The sequence below is a fragment of the Rhinoderma darwinii genome, chromosome 3 (genome assembly GCF_050947455.1).
Source record: "Rhinoderma darwinii isolate aRhiDar2 chromosome 3, aRhiDar2.hap1, whole genome shotgun sequence".
Lineage (NCBI taxonomy): Eukaryota > Metazoa > Chordata > Amphibia > Anura > Rhinodermatidae > Rhinoderma > Rhinoderma darwinii.
In genome coordinates, this window is record NC_134689.1 from 400,557,274 (window position 1) to 400,580,112 (window position 22,839).

The following is a 22,839-nucleotide window of genomic DNA, read 5'->3' on the forward strand; positions in this document are numbered from 1 at the left end:
TACGTGGATGATTTTTAAGCAACACCTTATGTTTGCAGAGGCTCCAGAACATAAAGTAAATTCAAGAAATGCCTCATGTAATAAAATTGCACCCTTCAAAGCACAGTATTCATCTAGGGGTATAATGGGAATTTGTATTTTTTTTGGGGGTGGGGTAGGCGGGTGTGGTATTATTGAGATATCAAATTAATTTGGAAAATAAATGCCAGGGGGGTATTTAAGAAATAAATGGAATGGATGTGATGTCATTGGAGTAGTAAAAATTAGATTTAACAAATATCAACAGAGGTGTGATAAAAACGGAAGCATTCTCCGATGCAGAGGCCTGGTTTAGAGGGACAGGTCATACAGTAGTGAGTGGTATCTTTCCTAATCCCTCTGCTTGAACAAACTCGACACCTTTTCTGGGGTTTTTGTTTTTTTTCTGTGGGGGGAAGTATTCCCGGGAAATGCTGGCCATGTATTATTCTGGAGATCCCAGAAGTGCTGCTACCTTCACTGCTGCCCTCTGCTTCCTGGTCTTCAAAAATCATTTTTTTAATTTTTTCTTGGAATCCCAGGAAAGACTCCGTATTGCTGGATGTTCTGTAGAGAACAAAGGCGTTATAGAGTGCCACTTGGGTGAGGTATACCGCCAATTTTTTATACCACACCTTAGATTTTCTTAGGGCACTGTAGGGCTGCAGTACCTGGTCCGAAAGATCCACCCCTCCCATGAATTGGTTATAGTCCTGGATGCACACAGGCTTGGTGGTCTGCTCTGTGGTTCCTCTGACTGGAACTGGGGTGGATCGATCAGCATGCAGTGTGGTCAAAACAAAGACATCACGCTTGTCTTTATATTTGACAAGCATCAAATTTTCGGAGCAAACAGCCCTGCTTTCCCCACGGCGCAGTGTCTGATCTATAAAGGACTTGGGGAGACCCTTTTGATTTCGCCGAATTGTGCCACATGCTAGTGTGCCCCTGGCAGAAAGGCACTTCAGGAGGGGGACGCTATTGTAAAAATTGTCCACATACAAGTGGTATCCTTGGTCTAGTATGGGGTGGAGCAAATCCCATACTATCCTCCCACTTATTCCCAAGACAGGGGGACAGTCTGGTGGCTCAATCTTCGAATCCTTCCCTTCATATACACGAAAGCGCAGTGTATACCCAGACACACTTTCGCAGGCCTTATACAGCTTCACGCCATACCTAGCCCTTTTATTAGGCAGGTACTGGCGGAAGTGTAATCTGCCTTTAAAGTGGACTAGGGATTCGTCCACTGCTAGGCATTTTTGGGGAGTATAGACCTGACTGAATTTTAAGTTGTAGTGGTCAACTATTGGCCTAATTTTATACAGTCTATCATAATTGGGGTCGTTTTGGGGTGGGCACTCATCATTATTGTTATAGTGAAGGAATTTTAATAAAATTTCAAAACGGGTCCTGGGCATGGCAAGAAAATAAAGAGGGGAATGATAAAGGATGTCTCTGTTCCAATAGGAGCGTATCGTGGGTTTTTTGGTAATGCCCATACTCAATAGAAGTCCCCAGAACTTGCGGATTTCATTGGGGTTTGTGGGGGTCCATTTTTGGGGCCTGGCATAAAAACTATTTGGATTGCGGGAAATAAATTGCTGGGCATATATGTTTGTTTGCTCCACAATCAAATTTACAAGGTCATCAGTGAAGAACAGTTGGAAATAGTTCATTTCACTGAAGCCTGCGGTATCTACATTGATGCCTGGAGTCGCAGTGAATTCAGGCACCTGGGGCACAAAATTATCCGCGGAGATCCATGTGGAGTCAGCTGTACTGGGCTGCGATTGTGCACTACTGACGCCTACCCTTGGACGCCTACGTGGCGGTTCATCAGTAGATGAGTCACTAGACGAAGAGGACACTAAAAATGTCACCTCTTCCCCACTACCAGAATCAGAGTCCTCAAAGAGCATGGCACATGCCTCTTTGGCAGTATACAGACGCTTAGGCATTTTTTTTTTCTGTAAACAAAGTGTCACTGGCGTTGAAAGTAACGTAAAACTTTTTTTGTATTTTTATTTTTTTTAGGTTATTTTTTTGTGTTTTTTTTTATTTTATAGAATAACTAATTCCCTAAAACCAAGGTATTTTTTTTAATTATATCTACAAAAACTCCCGGGTAACAGGTGTCAAACGCAGGTGGATGGAGTTTGGTATGTCCCAATTAGGCGCAGAGTACAGGACGGTAGCGATGAGACAATGAAGGGGTGAATTTATTTTACACCTCACTTTTCACACACGTCAATGGGCAGTGATTTGCAGGTATCACAGGATAATTACAGGTGGGCAGTGATTTGCAGGGATCACAGGTGATACTGGTGGCAGAGTGCTGATGAGGCTGATTGGTGCCAATCAAGCACAGGAGGGTGGCGAGGTAATGAGGGTTTTAATTTTTTTATTTTAAACGCTGGGCAGTAACAGACGTCTTGGTGCACAGGAGCCTGAATGCGGCACAGGGGGGCTGGATGCGGCACGGGGGGGCTGGATGCTGGTGATGGACACCTATATAGGTCACAGGACACCTGTATAGGGCACAGGACACCTGTATAGGGCACAGGACACCAGTATAGGTCACAGGACAGATGTATAGGGCACAGGACAGATGTATAGGGCGCAGGACAGATGTATAGGGCACAGGACAGATGTATAGGGCACAGGACAGATGTATAGGGCACAGGACACCTGTATAGGGCACAGGACACCTGTATAGGGCACAGTAGATTGGCTGCTGGGTGATCCAGGGGTTAATTTATATGGTTAATTACTAATTTATAATATATCTAGCAATAGCTCCTTCTCTGATCGCTTCCCTGACAGAAGAGAAGCGGTCAGAGACGGAGACTACACTAAACTCCCCTCTCCAACTGTCATAATAAACTGTGATTGGTCCATCAGCACTGATGGACCAGTCACAGCGATCGCCGGCCGAGGACAGCTGTGGTTGGTCCTCGGCCGGCATCCCCTGTTACTAGGCTGTCTTGGACAGCCGTATTTCCAGAACTGTAACGCTGTCAAAGTCAAATTAAGCTGTGATTGGTCCATCTGCACTGATGGACCAATCACAGCGATCGCCGGCCGAGGACAGCTGTGATTGGTCCTCGGCCGGCATCCAGAGTTGCTAGGCTGTCTCTGACAGCCGTCTTTTTTAAACTTCCGCCGCACCAGGATGTGCGGGGGAAGTTTAAATCGCTCGAAACGTCACACTAAGCGGTGATTGGTCCATCTGCACTGATGGACCAATCACAGCCATCGCCGGCCGAGGACAGCTGTGATTGGTCCTCGGCCGGCATCCTCAGCTACTAGGCTGTCTCGGACAGCCGTCTGTTTTAAACTGCCGCCGCACATCCCGGTGCGGCGACAGTTTAAAGTGTTGACGTAACTGTATGTCGAATTGCGGGAACAGACCGCATCCCATGACGTACAGTTACGTGATTTTGCGGGAAGGGGTTAAAGGGAATATGTCGCTAGAAATTTTAATTTTTTTAGTTAAACACTTATTATTTAAGTGATTACACATTTTTTTTAAATTTTTTCACAAGTCAGGAAATATTATAAATTCGATTCTAATTTATAACATTTCCATGTGCTGAGCACTAGAGGGAGTAGTTCCCAAAATTGCAGCATGGTTACTGTTGTAAAGCAACCTCATTGCTTTATGCTGCAAATTTGTGGTAGACACACTCTCCTCTAGTGTCCTCACACAATTCCCCCTCCCTTATTCTGGCTAGTGCCAGGAAAAGGAGGGGCTTGAAGGTCTTCACACCTCCTACACTGTGTGCTGCCATTTTCTGAGCGACTGCACAGTGTAGGAGGATTAGATACAGTGGTCAGCAGACAGTATTACACGAACATAATACACACATCACATACATGAACATAAATTACCTGCTCGTGCCGCCGAAAAAAGTAGAACATGAGAACGCAAATAACATTTATGTTAATATCATACTAAAAGCAATATGATAAAAAAAAATAATAATAATTTCATGACACCTTCCCTTTAACCGGTTAAGGACTAGGCTGTTTTACAGCTAAATGACCAGAGCAAATGTCACAATTTTGCTATGCGCTTTTTAGATGATTATAACTCTGCAGGTGAATAAAGTTCACCTTTGAATTTTAAACTCTTTTTAAAGGACAGATAGGGCTTTGTTTTAGGCCTCATTTACACAAGCGTGTGCGTTTTGCGCACGCAAAAAAACGCAGCGTTTTGCGTGCGCAAAAGGCACTTGACAGCTCCGTGTGTCATCGGTGTATGATGCGCGGCTGCGTGATTTTCGCGCAGCCGCCATCATAGAGATGAGGCAAGTCGACGTCAGTCACTGTCCAGGGTGCTGAAAGAGTTAACTGATCGGCAGTAACTCTTTCAGCACCCTCGACAGTGAATTCCGATCACAATATACATCAACCTGTGAATAAAAAAAGCCGTTCATACTTACCAAGAACTTCCTGCTTCCTCCAGTCCGGTCTCCCGGCCGTTGCCTTGGTGACGCGTCCCTCTCTTGACATCCGGCCCCACCTCCCTGGATGACGCGGCAGTCCATGTGACCGCTGCAGCCTGTGCTTGGCCTGTGATTGGCTGCAGCTGTCACTTGGACTGAATCGTCATCCCGGGAGGTCAGACTGGAGGAAGAAGCCGGGAGTTATCGGTAAGTCAGAACTTCTTTTTTTTAAAAAAATGTTCATGTATATTGTGATCGGAAGTCACTGTCCAGGGTGCTGAACCAGTTTAACTCTTTCAGCACCCTGGACAGTGGCTGTCTCCTGATGTCGCGTACCGGAACATTTTTTGCCGGGTTCGGTCAAAACGAGTTCGGCCGAACCCGGTGAAGTTCGGTTCGGACGGTTCGCTCATCTCTAAGACACTCCGTTTGGATGTTAGTAAACAGAAAAGCACGTGGTGCTTTTCTGTTTACATTCAGAGTTTGACAGCTCTTGCGCGAATCACGCAGTTCGCACGGAAGTGCTTCCGTGCGACCTGCGTGGCTTTTACGCACCCATTGACTTCAATGGGTGCGTGATGCGTGAAAAATGCAGAAATTTAGAACGTTGTGAGTTTTTTTCAGCGCACTCACGCTGAGCAAAACTCACGGACTGTCTGCATGCCCCCATAGACTTGTATAGGTCCGTGCGACCCGCGTGAAAAGCACGGGAGTCGCACGGACGTATATCACGTTCGTGTAAATGAGGCCTTAGTGGCATTTGTCAGTATATATCATTTTTATTTTTTTCTCTAAAGTGGGCAAAATTGGAAAAAAAATGCAAGAATTTAGCAATTGCGTCAGTTTAGGCCAGCATTTTTCTCACACAGTATAGACCACGGACAAAATGAATCTCCTTTCACATTCTTCCACTTCTCCCGTGCATGGGGATACCAAATATGTGTGCCTTATTCACTTTGCGGGCAAGTGCCAGGGCTTGGCATAAAAGGAGGCTTTTTGGCCTTTTCGGTCCAGGAATTCTGCACTTGATTTTATAGCAGCATACGGTTTTCTGGGGGGCCTAATGCTGCTGAAACATTAGAAACACCCCATAAATGACTTCATTCACACAAGTAGACCCCACAAGGTTTTCTTCAAGGTGTTTATCATATTTTTAGAAAGTCCAGTTTTCTTCTGAAAGTTTTTTGAATAAGATGGATCAAAATAAAATTAGCATTTTTTTTAGCAAATTCGTCAGTTTATACCAGCATTTTTCACACACGGCTTAGACCACGAACAAAATTAATCTCCTTTCACATTCTGCCACTTCTCCTGAGCACGGGGATACCAAATATGTGTGCCTTATTTATCACATAGAGATGTAGGAGGGCGGACGATAGAAGAAGATTATTTCACAAATCGCCTTTTTTCAAAGGTGGTTTTACAAAACTCAACAGAGTTTCTATAACACTTCCAAAATATCTGCTCTTGAAGCAGAAATCCCAAAATATTCATCTAGGGGTATAATGGGAATTTATTTTTTTGGGTTTCCTAAAATAAGAAATTGCAGGTTTATGCAAATGGAGCTCTCCAGCAGATGAACTTTAGAAAACATGCAAACATGACATCCACCCCCCACCCATTCCCTCCCTCACCCTTGGAGTAAAATCAGGGGAAAAATAAAAATGTCATGTAGGGCAAATATATTTTCAACTGATTAACTAAAATCTAATAATTCAGAACAGTGTGGTATTTTTTAAAACATGGCTCAATGCACAGGCCTGGTTGTGAGGGACATGAGGGACAGAAATATCGGGAATCTTGCGGTGCCCGTCTTTTCTGCAGACGCGGCACTTTTTCTGGGGGTTGCTTCTAGTTGGTGTTGGGGGAATCCGAGTGATGAAGTGTCTTTCAGGCCTCATTTACACGAGCGTATTATACGCGCGTGGGACGCGCGTGCTTTTCACGCGTGTCGTACGCACCTATAATAGTCTATGGGGCTGTTTAGACGATGCGTGAATTTTGCGCAGCGTGAGTGCGTTGCGTAAAACTCACGACATGTTCTATATTCTTGCGTTTTTCACGCAACACGCACCCATTGACTTCAATGGGTGCGTGAAAACAACGCATGCCACACTGACGGTCCTGCGTTGCATGCGCGAAAATCACGCAAGAGCTGTCAAACTCCTGAATGTAAACAGAAAAGCACCACGTGCTTTTCTGGTTACAAACATCCAAACGGAGTGTCAAATTAGAGAAGAGCGCACCGAACTTCACCGGGTTCGGCCGAACTCGTTTTAACCGAACCCGGCAAAAAATGTTCGGGTACGCGACGTCAGGAGACAGTCACTGCCCACGGTGCTGAAAGACTTAAACTGTTTCAGCACCATGGACAGTGACTTTCGATCACAATATACATATACGTGTAAAAAAAAAAAAGAAGTTCTGACTTACCGATAACTCCCGGCTTCTTCCTCCAGTCCGACCTCCCGGGATGACAATTCAGGCCAAGTGACAGCTGCAGCCAATCACAGGCCAAGCACAGGCTGCAGCCAATCACAGGCCAAGCACAGGCTGCAGCCAATCACAGGCTGCAGCGGTCTCATGGCCTGCCGCGTCATCCTGGGAGGTGGGGCCGGATGACAAGAGAGGGACGCGTCACCAAGGCAACGGCCGGGAGACCGGACTGGAGGAAGCAGGCAGTTCATGGTAAGTGTGAACGTCTATTTTTATTCACAGGTTGGTGTAGATTGTGATCGGCATTCACTGTCGAGGGTGCTGAAAGAGTTACTGCCGATCAGTTAGCTCTTTCAGCACCTTGGACAGTGACGGGCGTCGACTACCTCATCTCTATGATGGCGGCTGCGCGAAAATCACGCAGCCGCGCATCATACACGGATGACACACGGAGCTGTCAATTGCCTTTTGCGCACGCAAAACGCAGCGTTTTTTTGCGTGCGCAAAACGCACACGCTCGTGTAAATGAGGCCTCAGTCAGTCGCGTGACATCCTCAGACTGGGGGCATTCTCGGGTGTCCTGAACATCAAAAATGAGGCCTTCAATAATTTTCTCCTGGAAATCCAGATATGTCTCTCTGCCTCGCTTTTTTATGGAGCACAAATGAGTTGTGGATTGCCACCTGTAAAAGATAAATGGCCACTTTTTTGTACCAGGTTTTAGTTTTGCGTTTTACTAAATAGGGCTGTAAAACCTGGTCGCTTAAATCCACCCCCCCCCCCCATGTACTTGTTATATTCGGACACGCTCACTGGTTTGTGCTTGTCCGATGTTGCCCCTCTTTCCCTCACTGCCACTGTTCCTGCGGTATGAATCGTGCTTAGCACATACACGTCTTTGAGATCCCTGTACTTGACCGCCAGCAATTCCTTGGATGCATAACAATAGGAGTCCCCCTTTACCATGCGCTTCTCCACTAATTGCTGCGGAAAACCAATTTGTTTTTTGCGCATGGTACCACCTGCCCCAGTCCTTGCAGCATGCAAATGCCTAAACAGGGGCACACTGGAATAAAAATTATCGCAGTACAGGTGGTACCCCTTGTGAAGCAGAGGCTGCATTATCTCCCACACGATCTTACTGCTGGTGGAAAGATCAGGGGGGCATCCAGGAACATTTATTGAGCGGTCCCGCCCTTCATAAATCCTGAAGGCGGTGGTATATCCTGACCCGCTTTCACACAATTTGTAGAGCTTAACGCCATATCTTTCCCTTTTGGAAGGTAGATATTGGGGAAAGCTAAGTCTGCCATGGAAGTTGAGGAGGGATTCGTCCACGTTTACATTTTGCTCAGGCGTGTAAAGTTGCAGAAATAAATTGTTGAGGGAATTTATCTTTGGTCTTATTTTGAACAACCGATACCGGTTTGCATCAGTACTTGGGGGAGCCTGTGCGTTGTCATTGAAGTGGAGGAACCTCATTATTGTCTCATAACGAGACCTGGGCATTACTGCAGAATACACTGGGGTGGCTTGGGCGGGTCTTGTTGACCAGTAAGACCTATTGGAGGGCTTTTTGACAATACCCATATTTAGGGTGAGCCCCAAAAATTGTTTTAATTCCAGCAAATTGGTGGGCGTCCAATCTCTGGCATGGGTGGATGAAGGTTACTGCCTTATATACTGAGCGGCATATAAATTAGTTTCGTGGACAATCATATTTAGGAGGTCGTCAGTAATAAATAAATGGAAGTAATCCATTTTTGATAAAATTTGTATTGTCCGCAGTTATGCCCGGAGTGGCAGTAAATCTGTGAATTCTCGGCCCAAAAGATGGATCAGGTGCCCATACAAGAGCCTGAACTGGAGGGACCAGGCTGTCCCATGCTACAGCGCTACTAGGCCCTGCGCTTCCATGTTCTGCTGTTTCTACTGCGTCAGGTATAACATCACCTGAAGTGACGCTATCATCGTCAGTGCTTACAACAGGTTCTATCTCTGACGCGGTCTCAGACTCTGACCACAGCATGGCGTATGCCTCCTCAGCACTAAAAAACTTCCTCGCCAGAATGTCACTAACACTAACTAAACAAACAATTATTATAATTTTTTTTAATTTTTTATAAACAAACTAACTGCTAACAAAAAAAATAAACCGCTATTGCTATATATATTATATATATATAATTATATATTCCCTACCTGCCTATTCTAATATAATAAAATATAGAAAGGTAGATAGATAGGAAAAAAGATAGATGGATAGATTGTATTGATAGATAGAAATCTATCTATACAGAGAAGGTATTGATGTGTAACACTGTATTTTATTTTTCACAGGATTCTTCTGGCAGCAATTCTCTCGAGTCTCTTCTTCTCCTCACACTGAAACAAAGTGTGAAGAGAAGAAAAGAGGCAGGAGATTTGCTTCCAGAAATGTCAAAATAAAACAAATGTGATAGCTGTGATTTCACAGCAATCACATGTTCAGGGACCATCAGATTGGTCCCTGATACTCTGCCAAGTGCCCAGAGCTGTTAGTAACAGCGTGGGCACAGGGCTGTGTGCCGCGATTGCGTGCACACTATATTTTGCATTGAAATCCATGTGATTGCTGTGATTGGTTGTCACAGCGATCACATGTTCAGGGACCAAAAGATTGGCCACTGACACTCTGCCCAGTGCCCATTGCTGTTAGCAACAGCTAGGGCTCAGGGCTGTGTGCACGCGATCGCGCGTGCACAATCTCTGAAGTATCACCGTAATTAGTCTATACGGCGGACTTCAGAGACCCTGACCGCTGGCCGTAAAAACACAGCCAGTGGTCGGGAAGCTGTTAAAAACTGCACCCCTCAAAGTATTCAAAGCAGCATTAAGAAAGTTTCTTAACCCTTTAGGCATTTCACAAGAATTTAAGCAAAGTAGGGGTAAAATTTACAAATGTTACTTTTTTTTTTGCAGAAATTCATATTTAATCCTTTTTTTCTGTAACAGAAGGTTTTACCAGAAAAACTCAACTCTATATTTATTGCCAAGATTCTGCAGTTTTTATAAATATCCAACATGTGGCTCTAGTGTGCTTATGACTGAAACACAGACCTCGGAAGCAAAGGAGCACCTGGAGGATTTTGGGGCCTTCTTTTTATTAGAATATATTTTGGGCACCATGTCATGTTTAAAGAGGTCTTGTGGGGCCAAAACAGTGGAAACACTCCCAAAAAGACACCATTTGGCAAACTACACCCCTCAAGGAATTTATCAAGTGGTATAGTAAACGTAGATTTTTTTTTTTTTTTTACAAGGCATAAAGGACAAAAAACACCCCAACGTTTTCTCCCGATTACGGCAATACCCCATATGTGGTAATAAACTGCTGTTTGGACCCATGGCAGGGCTTAGAAGGGAAGGAGCGCTATTTGACTTTTGGAGCTCAAATTTTGCTAGAATGGTTTGCGGCACCATGTCACATTTGCAAAGCCCTTGCGGGACCAAATCCGTGAAAACCCACAAAAGTTACCCCATTTGGGAAACTACACCCCTGAAGGAATTTAATTAGGGGTATAGGGAGCATTTTGACCCCACAGGTTTTTTTGCCGAATTTAGTGGAATTAGGTCATGAAATTGAAAAGCTACATTTTTTACGATAAAACGTGGACATTTTCAATTTTTACAAGGAATAGAGAAAAAGCACCCCAACATTTAAAAGGCAATTTCTCCTGATTACGGCAACACTCCATAAGTGGTCATAAACTGATGTTTGGACTGCAGGGCTCAAAAGGGAAGGAGCGCCATTTGGAGCTCAAGTTTAGCTGGAATAGTTTGCGGGTGCCATGTCACATTTCAAAAGCCCCTGCGGGGCCAAAACAGGAGCCCCCCAAAAGTGATCCCATTTAATCTATCTAGTGGTATAGTGAGCATTTAGACCCCACAGGTCTTCTGCAGGTTTTCTTGGAATTAGGCCGTAAAAATGAATATCACATTTTTTCAACTAAAAAGTTGAATTTTTTTTCATTTTAACAAGGGATAAATGAGAAAAAGCCGCCCAACATTTGTAAAGCAATTTCTCCCGAGTACGGCAATACCCCATATGGTCATAACCTGCTATTTGGACACACAACAAAGCTCTAAATAGAAGGAGCCCAATTTGGTTTTTGGATTGGAGATTTTACAAAATTAGTTTTCTAACACCATGTTGCATTGAGCTAAGGTACCAGTACAGTGGAAAGCCCCGAAAAATTACCCCATTTTGGAAACTAAATCCCTGAAGAAATTTATTTAGAGGTAGTATGAGCATTGTGACCCCGCAAGTGTTTTGCAGAAATTAGTGCACAGTGGATGTTGCAGATTGAAAATTGCAATTTTTCCACTGATATGTAATTTTAGTGACCAATATGTTGTGCCCAGCTTGTGACACTGGAGACATACCCCATAAGTTGTTAAGCGGGTTCTCCAGAGTACAGTAATACCTCATATGTGGTCATAAACTTCTGTTTGGGCACACTGCCAGGCTCAGAAGGACCGCCATTTGGCTTTTTGCTTGGTAGTAGTTTTGTTTTTTTGTTTTGCTGGTATTTCAATTGATACAATGTGGGGACATATGTAAGTTGTGCGGAGTACATCAAGGTATATGTAAGCTTTGTGCGGAGTACATCGGTATGGCCCAATGCACACGACCGAAAAAAAATCTACGTAATACGGTCCGCAATTACGCACCCATTCAGTTCTATTGGCTTCGGACACCTTTCCGTGTCGCTGCAGATAGGTGCCCGTGCCGTAGAACTGTGGCGGGAATTATGGTGCATGTTCTGTTTTTCGTATTTTAGGGCCGTGCTCCCATACTTTGTATGGGATAATGGCTCGAAAAAGCGGCTGTCGGCGGCCGGCCGTGCCCGCGATCGCAGGCCGTGATTACGGGCATGGCCATGTGCATGAGGCCTATATGTAAGCTATGTGGAGTACTTCAGGGTATATGTAAGCTGTGCAGAGTACTTCAGGGTATATGTAAGCTGTGCAGAGTACTTCAGGGTATATGTAAGCTGTGAGGTGTACATCTGGGTATATGTAAACTGTGCAGAGTACTTCAGGGTATATGTAAGCTGTGAGGTGTACATATGGGTATATGTAAACTGGGCGGAGTACATCAAGGTATATGTAAGCTGGGCGGAGTACATCAAGGTATATGTAAGACGTGCAGAGTACATCAGGGTGTATGTAAGCTGGGCGGAGTACATCAGGGTGTATGTGAGCTGGGCGGAGTACATCAGGGTGTATGTAAACTGTGCGGAGTACATCAGGGTATATGTGAGCTGTGCGGAGTACATCAGGGTATATGTAAGCTGTGAGGAGTACATCAGGGTATATGTAAGCTGTGCGGAGTACATCAGGGTATATGTAAGCTGTGCGGAGTACATCAGGGTATATGTAAGCTGTGCGGAGTACATCAGGGTATATGTGAGCTGTGCGGAGTACATCAGGGTATATGTAAGCTGTGAGGAGTACATCAGGGTATATGTAAGCTGTGCGGAGTACATCAGGGTATATGTAATCTGTGCGGAGTACATCAGGGTATATGTAAGCTGTGCGGAGTACATCAGGGTATATGTAATCTGTGCGGAGTGCATCAGGGTATATGTAATCTGTGCGGAGTGCATCAGGGTATATGTAAGCTGTGCGGAGTACATCAGGGTATATGTAAGCTGTGGGGAGTACATCAGGGTATATGTAAACTGTGCGGAGTACATCAGGGTATATGTAAGCTGTGAGGAGTACATCAGGGTATATGTAATCTGTGCGGAGTACATCAGGGTATATGTAATCTGTGCGGAGTACATCAGGGTATATGTAATCTGGGCGGAGTACATCAGGGTATATGTAAGCTGGGCGGAGTACATCAGGGTATATGTAAGCTGTGCGGAGTACATCAGGGTATATGTAAGCTGTGCGGAGTACATCAGGGTAGGGATGTCACGATACCAGAATTTGGACTTCGATACCGATACTTCGTTTAGTATTGCGATTTCGATACCAATTTCGATACTTTGCCAACAGTAATAATAAAAAAAAAAGTTCTTACGTTTTCTGATGAGGCGCGACGTGTGATGAATTTTGAATGTGCCGCACATTAATAGTAATTAATCCCATCATGTTTCTCAGTCATAATGGGTTAATATGTAAGGTACATGATGGGGTTAATTACTATTAATGTGAGGAACATGGAGGGTAAATTCATCGCACCTCGCGCCTCACATTAATAAGTGATAGAAAACAGTGTTTATTTCATTTTTTTACAGCGTACACATCATAAATGATGCAAAAACATTGTTGTCCGCGCCATTACTGAATGTGTGTATTTTATGTATTGAGACTTATTTTAATGTTTACTGTAAAAAAGGCGTATGTGTATTTGTTTTTAATTTAACAATACTTTGTTTTTACTTTATTTTTAAACTTTAATGTACTGACATATATCAGATATGTGCCAGTACATCAGCCTGTGGACGAATAGCACACAGGCTGTTGTTAGAACATACCTCAGTATGCCCTAACAACAAGAAATATGGTAAGACAGCCCTTGCGTCCGTCAATAGACCCTGGGCTGTCTGCCCATATATGGTATGGCCCTCGATCGCGTCACAGGAATTCCCTGTGACGCGATGCATGGGCATCCCCCCTTCTCATTTTCTCCTGAATGCTGCAGTCAGCTTTGATGGCAGCATTCAGGGGAATAACGGCGGAGAGGAGAGGTTTCTCTGATCTCCGCCGTTATAGAGCGGGGCTGCGGCTGTGTAATACAGCCATTGCCCCGCTCCTGACAGGAAGTGCGCGCGGTCAGCATGAGGTGATGCGGCCGGCGCTGCACTAATGAGCATAGGCACCGAGGACAGAACATGGGGGTGTTTTGTAGCGCGCCCGCCATGTTCTGTCTTCAGTGCCGCAGATCATTAGTGCAGCGCCGGCCGCATCACATGATGCTGACCCCGCGCGCATATGTCAGGACTCATGAGCGGGGCTGTGGCTGAATTACACAGCTGCAGCCCCGCTCTCATACACTCATGTGTTACTATACTTAGCTGTGCGGCTGCGCAGCTAAGTATCGAAATACAGGAAATAGCGGTATCGAACCGTTTGGGGATGCACAGTATCGAAACAGTATCGAAGTTTCGATGCACCGTGCATCCCTACATCAGGGTATATGTAAGCTGTGCGGAGTACATCAGGGTATATGTAAGCTGTGCGGAGTACATCAGGGTATATGTAAGCTGTGCGGAGTACATCAGGGTATATGTAAGCTGTGCGGAGTACATCAGGGTATATGTAAGCTGTGCGGAGTACATCAGGGTGTATGTAAGCCGTGCGGAGTACATCAGGGTATATGTAAACTGTGCGGAGTAGATCAGGGTATATGTAAGCTGTGAGGAGTACATCAGGGTATATGTAAGCTGTGAGGAGTACATCAGGGTATATGTAAGCTGTGCGGAGTACATCAGGGTATATGTAAGCTGTGCGGAGTACATCAGAGTATATGTGAGCTGTGCAGAGTACATCAGGGTATATGTAATCTGTGCGGAGTACATCGGGGTACATGTAATATGTGAGGAGTACATCAGGATATATGTAAGCTGGGCGGAGTACATCAGGGTATATGTAAGCTGGGCGGAGTACATCAGGGTATATGTAATATGTGAGGAGTACATCAGGGTATATGTAAGCTGTGAGGAGTACATCAGGGTGTATGTAAGCTGTGGGGAGTACATCAGGGTATATGTAAGCTGTGCGGAGTACATCAGGGTATATGTAAGCTGTGCGGAGTACATCAGGGTATATGTAAGCTGGGCGGAGTACATCAGGGTATATGTAAGCTGGGCGGAGTATATCAGGGTATATGTAAGCTGTGGGGAGTACATCAGGGTATATGTAAGCTGGGCGGAGTACATCAGGGTATATGTAAGCTGGGCGGAGTACATCAGGGTATATGTAAGCTGGGCGGAGTACATCAGGGTATATGTAAGCTGGGCGGAGTATATCAGGGTATATGTAAGTTGTGCAGAGTACATCAGGGTGTATGTAATCTGGGCCGAGTACAGTCTTTCACGGTCGCCAAACCGAACAAGTAAGGGTATGTTCAAACGCACTATTTACGGACATAATTCAGGCGTTTTACACCTGGAATTACAGCCAAAAATACTGTTTGAAAGCGCCGGCAAACATCTGCCCTTTCATTTGAATGGGTTTTACGATGTACTGTGCAGACGGTCATTTTTATTACGCGCCGCTGTCAAAAGACGGCGCGTAAAAAAGATGCCCGCGTCAAAGAAGTACATGTCACTTCTTGGGATGTAATTGGAGCCGTTTTCCATTGACTCCATAGAAAAACAGCTCAAATTACGTCCGTAATGGACGCTGCGAAAAACACCTGCACATGCCATTACGTCTGAAATTCAGGAGCTGTTTTCGCCTGAAAACAGCTCCGTAACTTCGGACGTGCACGTGTGAACATACCCTAATAATCATCTCACCGGCAATTTCTTTCCTCAGAGCATGAGTTGTTGGCTTTAAAATTCTCTGTTTTGCTAGAGTGCTCGGAGCCAGGTCCTGAAAAAATAAGATTTTTGAACCTGTTGCTCCCTTGCTGACTTCAATAGAGTTGAAGTGTCCACGAAGCTTAAAGAGGCTCTGTCACCAGATTTTGCAACCCCTATCTGCTATTGCAGCAGATCGGCGCTGCAATGTAGATTACAGTAACGTTTTTATTTTTAAAAAACGAGCATTTTTGGCCAAGTTATGACCATTTTTGTAGTTATGCAAATGAGGCTTTCAAAAGTCCAAGTGGGTGTGTTTAAAAGTAAAAGTCCAAGTGGGCGTGTATTATGTGCGTACATCGGGGCGTTTTTAATACTTTTACAAGCTGGGCGTTCTGATGAGAAGTATCATCCACTTTTCTTCAGAATGCCCAGCTTCTGCCAGATCACGCTGTGACGTCACTCACAGGTCCTGCATCGTGTCAGACGAGCGAGGACACATCGGCACCAGAGGCTACAGTTGATTCTGCAGCAGCATCAGCGTTTGCAGGTAAGTAGCTACATTGACTTACCTGCTAACGCCGAGGCTGCTGCAGAATCAACTGAAGCCTCTGGTGCCGATGTGTCCGACACGATGCAGGACCTGTGAGTGACGTCACAGATCTGCACTGCCAGAAGCTGGGCGTTCTGAAGAGAAGTGGATGATACTTCTCATCAGAGCGCCCAGCTAGTAAAAGTATTAAAAACGCCCCGATGTACGCACATAATACACGCCCAGTTGGACTTTTACTTTTAAACACACCCACTTGGACTTTTGCAAGCCTCATTTGCATAACTACAAAAATGGTCATAACTTGGCCAAAAATGCTCGTTTTTAAAAAATAAAAACGTTACTGTAATCTACATTGCAGCGCCTATCTGCTGCAATAGCAGATAGGGGTTGCAAAATCTGGTGACAGAGCCTCTTTAATAAGCCGCAAATAACATCCCTCGGTGGGTCGTTCTGAGCAGGCTTCATCCTCAGCGCTCTGTGAACTCTCTCCACCACCATTTTTTCGGCCCTATCTTGGCCTACTAAGGTAGCAAAGATCTGGTTTGTCACCTGTGGCAAGATGTCCGCCGCTACCGATTCGGGAAGTCCTTGGATTCTGACGTTCCGTCTGCGACTACAGTTCTCCTGATCTTCGATCAGTAAGTGGGTAGTATTAAAGGGAATGTGTCGCAAATGAAACCTTTTTTTTTTAAGTGTCGTTACTTATTTCTATTATATTTTTTACGTTTTTTGCTGTATTTTTTTTTTTTTCCCCATATGGTGGAAAGTATTCAAAATTAAATAATAATTTGACATGTTTGCCTATGTTGGCCACCAGGGGGGGGGGGGGGCACTTCCCAGAATTGCAGCAAGGTGAATAAGGCAAAGCAACCTGACTCACAGCTGCTGTAAATGTGGGAGGGAACCTCACCCCCCCCTCCCACAAGCCAGGAAAAGGTGTCTTCAAATTGCTAAGCAGTGTCCGGCATGTGTCTGGATGTGATTCTGCAGCTGGCAGAAGCTATAGGGCACACCAAAAGACTAAGGCCTCATTCATACGACAGGTTTTCCCGGCCGGGTGCCGGCCGTTCATAAATCGGCCGGCACCCGGCTGCATTAGGAATAATAGACCCCTAATGGGGCTTTTCACACGACCGATTTTTTGACGGGCGGGAAAACCGGCCGTCAAAAAATAGGACATGCTCTATTTTCGCCCGGCCGCCCGGCTCCCATAGAAGTCTATGGGGCCGGGTAATACACGGCCATCACCAGAATGTGTCCCGAGTGATGGCCGGGTTTTCCGTCGCTTGCGCTCTGTCTCCTCCTCACAGCGCAGAGTGCATGTGAGGATGAGGAGTTGATGCCATTCGGACGAATGGCTGCGCTGTACACTGTGTGGCAGGGCCAGGGTGTACAGCAGGTGGAAGGGAGCGCTGCGCTGGCTCCCTTCCCCTGCTTGTTTTAAAAGCGCCCTGACCCGGCGACACCTTCCATGGCGCCGCTAGCAGCTGCTGCTGCTGCGGCTGCTACTACTGTAGCGACGCCACTATAGCAGAGCAGGGAGGTATCTCCCCGCTCTGCTATGTGCTAGCCGCACTTTAGCTCCTTGAAGGAGCGGAATCCCCGTGTTTTCGGGGATTCCGCTCCTGGACAGAGCGCTTGATGTCTCTGTCCATATCTGGGCAGTGACATCAGGGGAAACTCCTGAAGCGGAATCCCCGAACACATGGGGATTCCCCTTCAGGAGTTACCGCTGATGTCACTGTCCAGATCTGCCCGGCCCGGAACGGATGCATAACTTTATGCAAAATGGCCGATTTTACCGGCCGGCACTCGGGCTCGGGCGGGACCCGGTCGTGTGAATCCCGCCTTAGTGTATGTTCACACGCTTACTAAACAAAGGGAAACCAGATCCTGATTTTCAGCTATTTTTTAATCAAACTCGTGTTTTTTAACGGCCGTTTTTGGAGCTGTTTTTCTATGAAGTCAATGAAAAACGGCTCCAAAAACGTCCCAAGAAGTGATGTGCACTTCATTTTGATCGGGCGTCTTTTTACGTGCCGTTTTTGGAAAACTACGATGTAAAAATGCCCTGTCGGAACAGAACGCCGTATTTCCCATTGAAACCAATGGGCAGATGCTTGTAGGCGTTCTGCTTCCGATTTTTCAGCTGAAAACATTGTGTGTGAACATACCCTTAGGGTATGTGCACACGCTAAGGGTATGTTCACACGGCCAAATTTCAGACGTATACGAGGCGTATTATGCCTCGTTTTACGTCTGAAAATACGGCTCCAATACGTCGGCAAACATCTGCCCATTCATTTGAATGGGTTTGCCGACGTACTGTGCAGACGACCTGTTATTTACGCGTCGTCGTTTGACAGCTGTCAAACGACGACGCGTAAAAATACAGCCTCGTCAAAAGAAGTGCAGGACACTTCTTTGGACGTTTTTGGAGCTGTTTTCTCATAGACTCCAATGAAAACAGCTCCAAAAACGAGTTGGTAAAAAAACGAGTTGGTAAAAATGCGAGTTGGTAAAAAAAGTCTGAAAAGCAGGGTCTGTTTTCCCTTGAAAACAGCTCTGGATTTTCAGACGTTTTGGTTGACTACGTGTGAACATACCCTAACTGTATTTACGTCTGAAATGACGGAGCTGTTTTCAGGAGAAAACAGCTCCGTCATTTCAGACGTAATTGCTCGTACTCGCATTTTGCAAGGCGTCAATTACGGACGTAATTTGGAGCGGTTTTTCATTGAATTCAATGAAAAACGGCTCCAATTACGTCCAAAAAAGTGTCCTGCACTTCTTTGCTGAGGCTGTTATTTTACGCGCCGTCTTTTGACAGCGATGCGTAAAATGACAGGTCGTCGGCAAACGCATTGAAATGAATGGGCAGATGTTTGCCGACGTATTGGAGCCGTCTTTTCAGGCTTAAATCGAGGCGTAAAACGCCTCGTTTACGCCTGAAAATAGGTCGTGTGAACCTAGCCTTAGAATGATGAAAGTGAAGTGAATGACTTTTCAGTTGACTGGTTCACACGCCGTGTATTTGACATGTTTTTTTTTGCACATTTTACGTGCAAAAAAAACGCTTGATTACACTTGATTTTGCGTGTTTGGGGGGGATTTGTGTGTGGTGGGGGGGGGGGGGGGGGTACTCGCCGCTGATTCTTCAAAACAGCTGATAAGCGGCTATGAAGTATCAGCGGCGCCCCTGCACACTCCACTCTGCCACACACACAAGGGAAAAGTCTTAGAGGGGTCGTCCAGGAAAACATGGCGCCGCACCTGTCCTCAGGTCGTGTGTGGTATTACAGCTCTGTCCTATTCACTTCAATGGAGGTGAACTGCAATACCAGACACAACCTGAGGACAGGTGCGGCGCTGTCTCTCCAATCCGGACACCCCTGCTGTCCTGAGATGACCCGACGGGGGAGGCGGGTGTCAGAGCCACCCACCGCCATCACTGCAGACAGAACCATACAACTACGGCATGAGGGCAGGGCTTGTCCTGAGTGAACTGTCTCTTGTTATTGACAGATTTATAGTCACGTGAACCCCGTCTGATCAACCGGTAACCTAGGTCCGATCACATGACAGAGGGGATCATCAAAAACCCTGTGCACCCTCAGCCCGTCCATCCAGCCCTTTCCTGGTTATATCTGCTTCTGGGAAGGCTGGGTGACCACCATTACCCCTCCTACTGGAGTGTTTGGGGATGTGACTAATGAACCTCTCACACTCCAGTAGGAAGGGTAATGTTGGTCACCCAGCTTTCCCAGACCCCTGAACGGTAAATCTCTCTAGTTGTGCTGAGACTGTTTGGGGATGTGACTAATGAACCTCTCACACTCCAGTAGGAAGGGTAATGGTGGTCACCCAGCTTTCCCAGACCCCTGAACGGTAAATATCTCTAGTTGTGCGGAGACTGTTTGGGAATGTGACTAATGAACCTCTTAGTCTCAGCACAACTAGAGAGATTTATCGTTCAGAGGTCTGGGAAAGCTGGGTACCACACTAACAGCGGGCATATTATCACCCAGCATTCACAGGACAGTTACATCATGTGTCCTTTATACAGAGTCTCCTGCACGACTGGTGGGGGGCCCGTTTGGGGGAGGGGGCCCATCGGGGGTCTGTGAGAGACTGAGAGGGACAGACGGAGACACAGACCTTACCTGCAGTGCAGCCGGTCTTCATGATGGCGCCTGCTTTCTCCCTGCAAACAGCTGCTCTGCTCTGTGTGACTCTGACCTGCGTCTGCGCAGTACAGAGCCAGAGAGCAGAGTCAATGGAACGGCTCCCGTTCATTGACTCCTATGCACTGTAGCTGCCGTATTCCATCTCTGTATGTGTCGTTAATCGACATATACAGAGATGAAAAACAAAATGGCAGCCCCCATAGTGAAGTAAAAGTTAGAAAAAAGAAAAAAGTAAAACACAAATAAATAAAATGTATTTTAATAACATACTAAAAGCAATATTATATAAAAAATAAAAAAATCGCGACACTCGTCCTTTAAGGTGTTGCTGGTGTTCAGCAAGTGTATTTTAGACCACTTTACTGTGTCTCAAAATGGAGGTTTGCGCACCTTCTAGCAAATCCTCCATGTGACCTATCTATCGGATATCCCCTTTGATATCGGCAAGTTCTTTCATTACCGGGGAGATAGCTTGTCAGGATTTTTTTTAGAAGCGTGACAGAGGGTCTCTACTCCCACTGCATCCGAATAGGCAGCAGAGATGTCTCCAGCGGATTCTTCCTCGCCTTGTTCCAGTGTCACGATGCGCGGTGCCTTATTGTGGATTTTTTGCAGTGTTTACAAATTTACGTCAATAGGGAAATTACACAACTGCAGTTTTCAATAGAGGCAATTCCAGGAAGTTGGGAAAAATACCTCTAATACAGCATGTGATGGAACAATTTTATTTTCTGTCTGATTCTATGTTCATTTCTGAGAAAAAAACACTGTGTACCTTGGTATGAAATCGTGCATACGGAGGTACAACCAGTGGCGGATTAAGTAGGCCCTGGGCTGTTACCCAAACTTGGGCCCCCCTTCCGCCCTGCCGCGCCGCAACTATTTTTAACACTACCTTTTTGGGCAAGCATTAACAAATGGGTGTTACGATTCCCCTTGTCATAGGGCTGTGTCCCTACATACTGACAGTATCACACTGTGCTGGGGCACATCCTCCTGACAAGGGGAATTGTCTATCAGTCCTGGACTGCAGAACGACTTTTTGTGAAATACAAGGGTTTCTTATAATAAACATGTCAGGAGAGGTGACAGATTTTCTATAAATCTAGTGACTCACAGGTGACGACGTCTCAGATTCTACTAGTTTTTTTTCCCCTCTTTTCTTTTCCATCCGGTCCAGAGCTCATGACGACTTCTCCCAGCCATGACCCATTTCTGCAGAATCTGCCACTCAGATGTCTTCGGCTCCTCACTTTTACAACATTTCCACACCTATAAACGAAAATAAAATTATCACGGTGCCACATACTGTACCCCTAAATATAATAGCACCAAACACTGTGCGCCTGAATATAATAATACCATACACTGTAAAACACTACATACACTCAGCCCCCTGTACATAGTGCCACACACAGCCCCCTGTATATATCACAGATCCCCCCCTATAGCTAGCACCACACACTCCCCCCCCCCCCCCCAGTAGAGAGCGTTACACACAGCCCCCTATAGATAGCACCACACGGCCCTTCCCTTCTTGTAAATAGCGCCACACAGCCCCCCTTGTATATAGTGCTACACAGCCCTCCCCCTTTGTACAGTGTCACACAGCTCTCCCCCCTTGTATATAGTGTCACACAGCGCTCCCCCTTTTTCATATAGGGCCACTTAGTGCTCCCCAATTGTATATGGTGCACACAGCACTCCTCCCCTTGTATATGGTGCACACAGCACTCCTCCCCTTGTATATAGTGCCACACAGCGCTCCCCTGTCTCTTGTATATAGGGTCACACAGCGCTTCCCCCCTTGTATATAGGGCTACACAGCACTTCCCCCCTGAATATAGGGCTACACAGCGCTTCCCCCCTTGTATATAGGGCTACACAGCGCTTCCCCCCTTGTATATAGGGTCACATAGCGCTCCCCCCTTGTATATAGGACCACATAGAGCTCCCCTTTGTATGTAGTGCACACAGCGCTCCCCCTTTGTATATAGTGCACACAGCGCTCCCCCTTTGTATATAGGGCCAATCAGCACTCCCCCCCTTCTATATAGTGTCACAGAGCCCTTCCCTCTTTGTATATAGGCCCACACAGCACTACCCTCCCCCTTGTATATAGGGTCACCCAGCACTCCCCCTTGTATATAGTGTAATGGAGCAATTCCCCCCCTCCTTGAATATATACACAGCGATAGTCCCCACCTAAATAAGGATATACGTGGCACTATACGGTTTACTTACCCCGTGGCGGCCGCTCCAGCTGGACACGTGTGAATCCTCCGGACTAGACGCATGCGCAGACCGGCGTGATGCAGTACCTCATCACGCCGGCCTGCGCAGGGAGTCTTCCCAGCGCCTTATAGGCTGCCGGCCTAACGTGACCTGCAGCCTATGGTATTAATTTGTATCTGAGTCCTGAGGACTTCGATACAAATGAATGTGGCTGCCGCTAGCACCGGGGCCCCCTCCAGTGCTAGCGATGCCACCGGGCATGAGGGGGCCCGGGCGGCCATGGGCTCCCCGGGAGCCTTTGGCCCCGCGCGGCCGCCCGAACCGCCCTAATGATGATCCGACACTGGGTACAACATAGGCTCATAGCAGACTGTGTGCCAATTTACAGAGCTGTAATAACACAAACCTGTAATATGGCCATATGCATGAGCCCATACTAT

General features: G+C 46.1%; 1 long non-coding RNA gene across 6 annotated transcripts in view; it reads left to right on the forward strand.

Moving 5' to 3' along the window:
• The window catches only part of LOC142750216 (uncharacterized), a 212,875-nt gene that overhangs the window by 4,122 nt on the left and 185,914 nt on the right, over positions 1-22,839 (forward strand). The gene's annotated exons all lie outside the window — the stretch shown is intronic.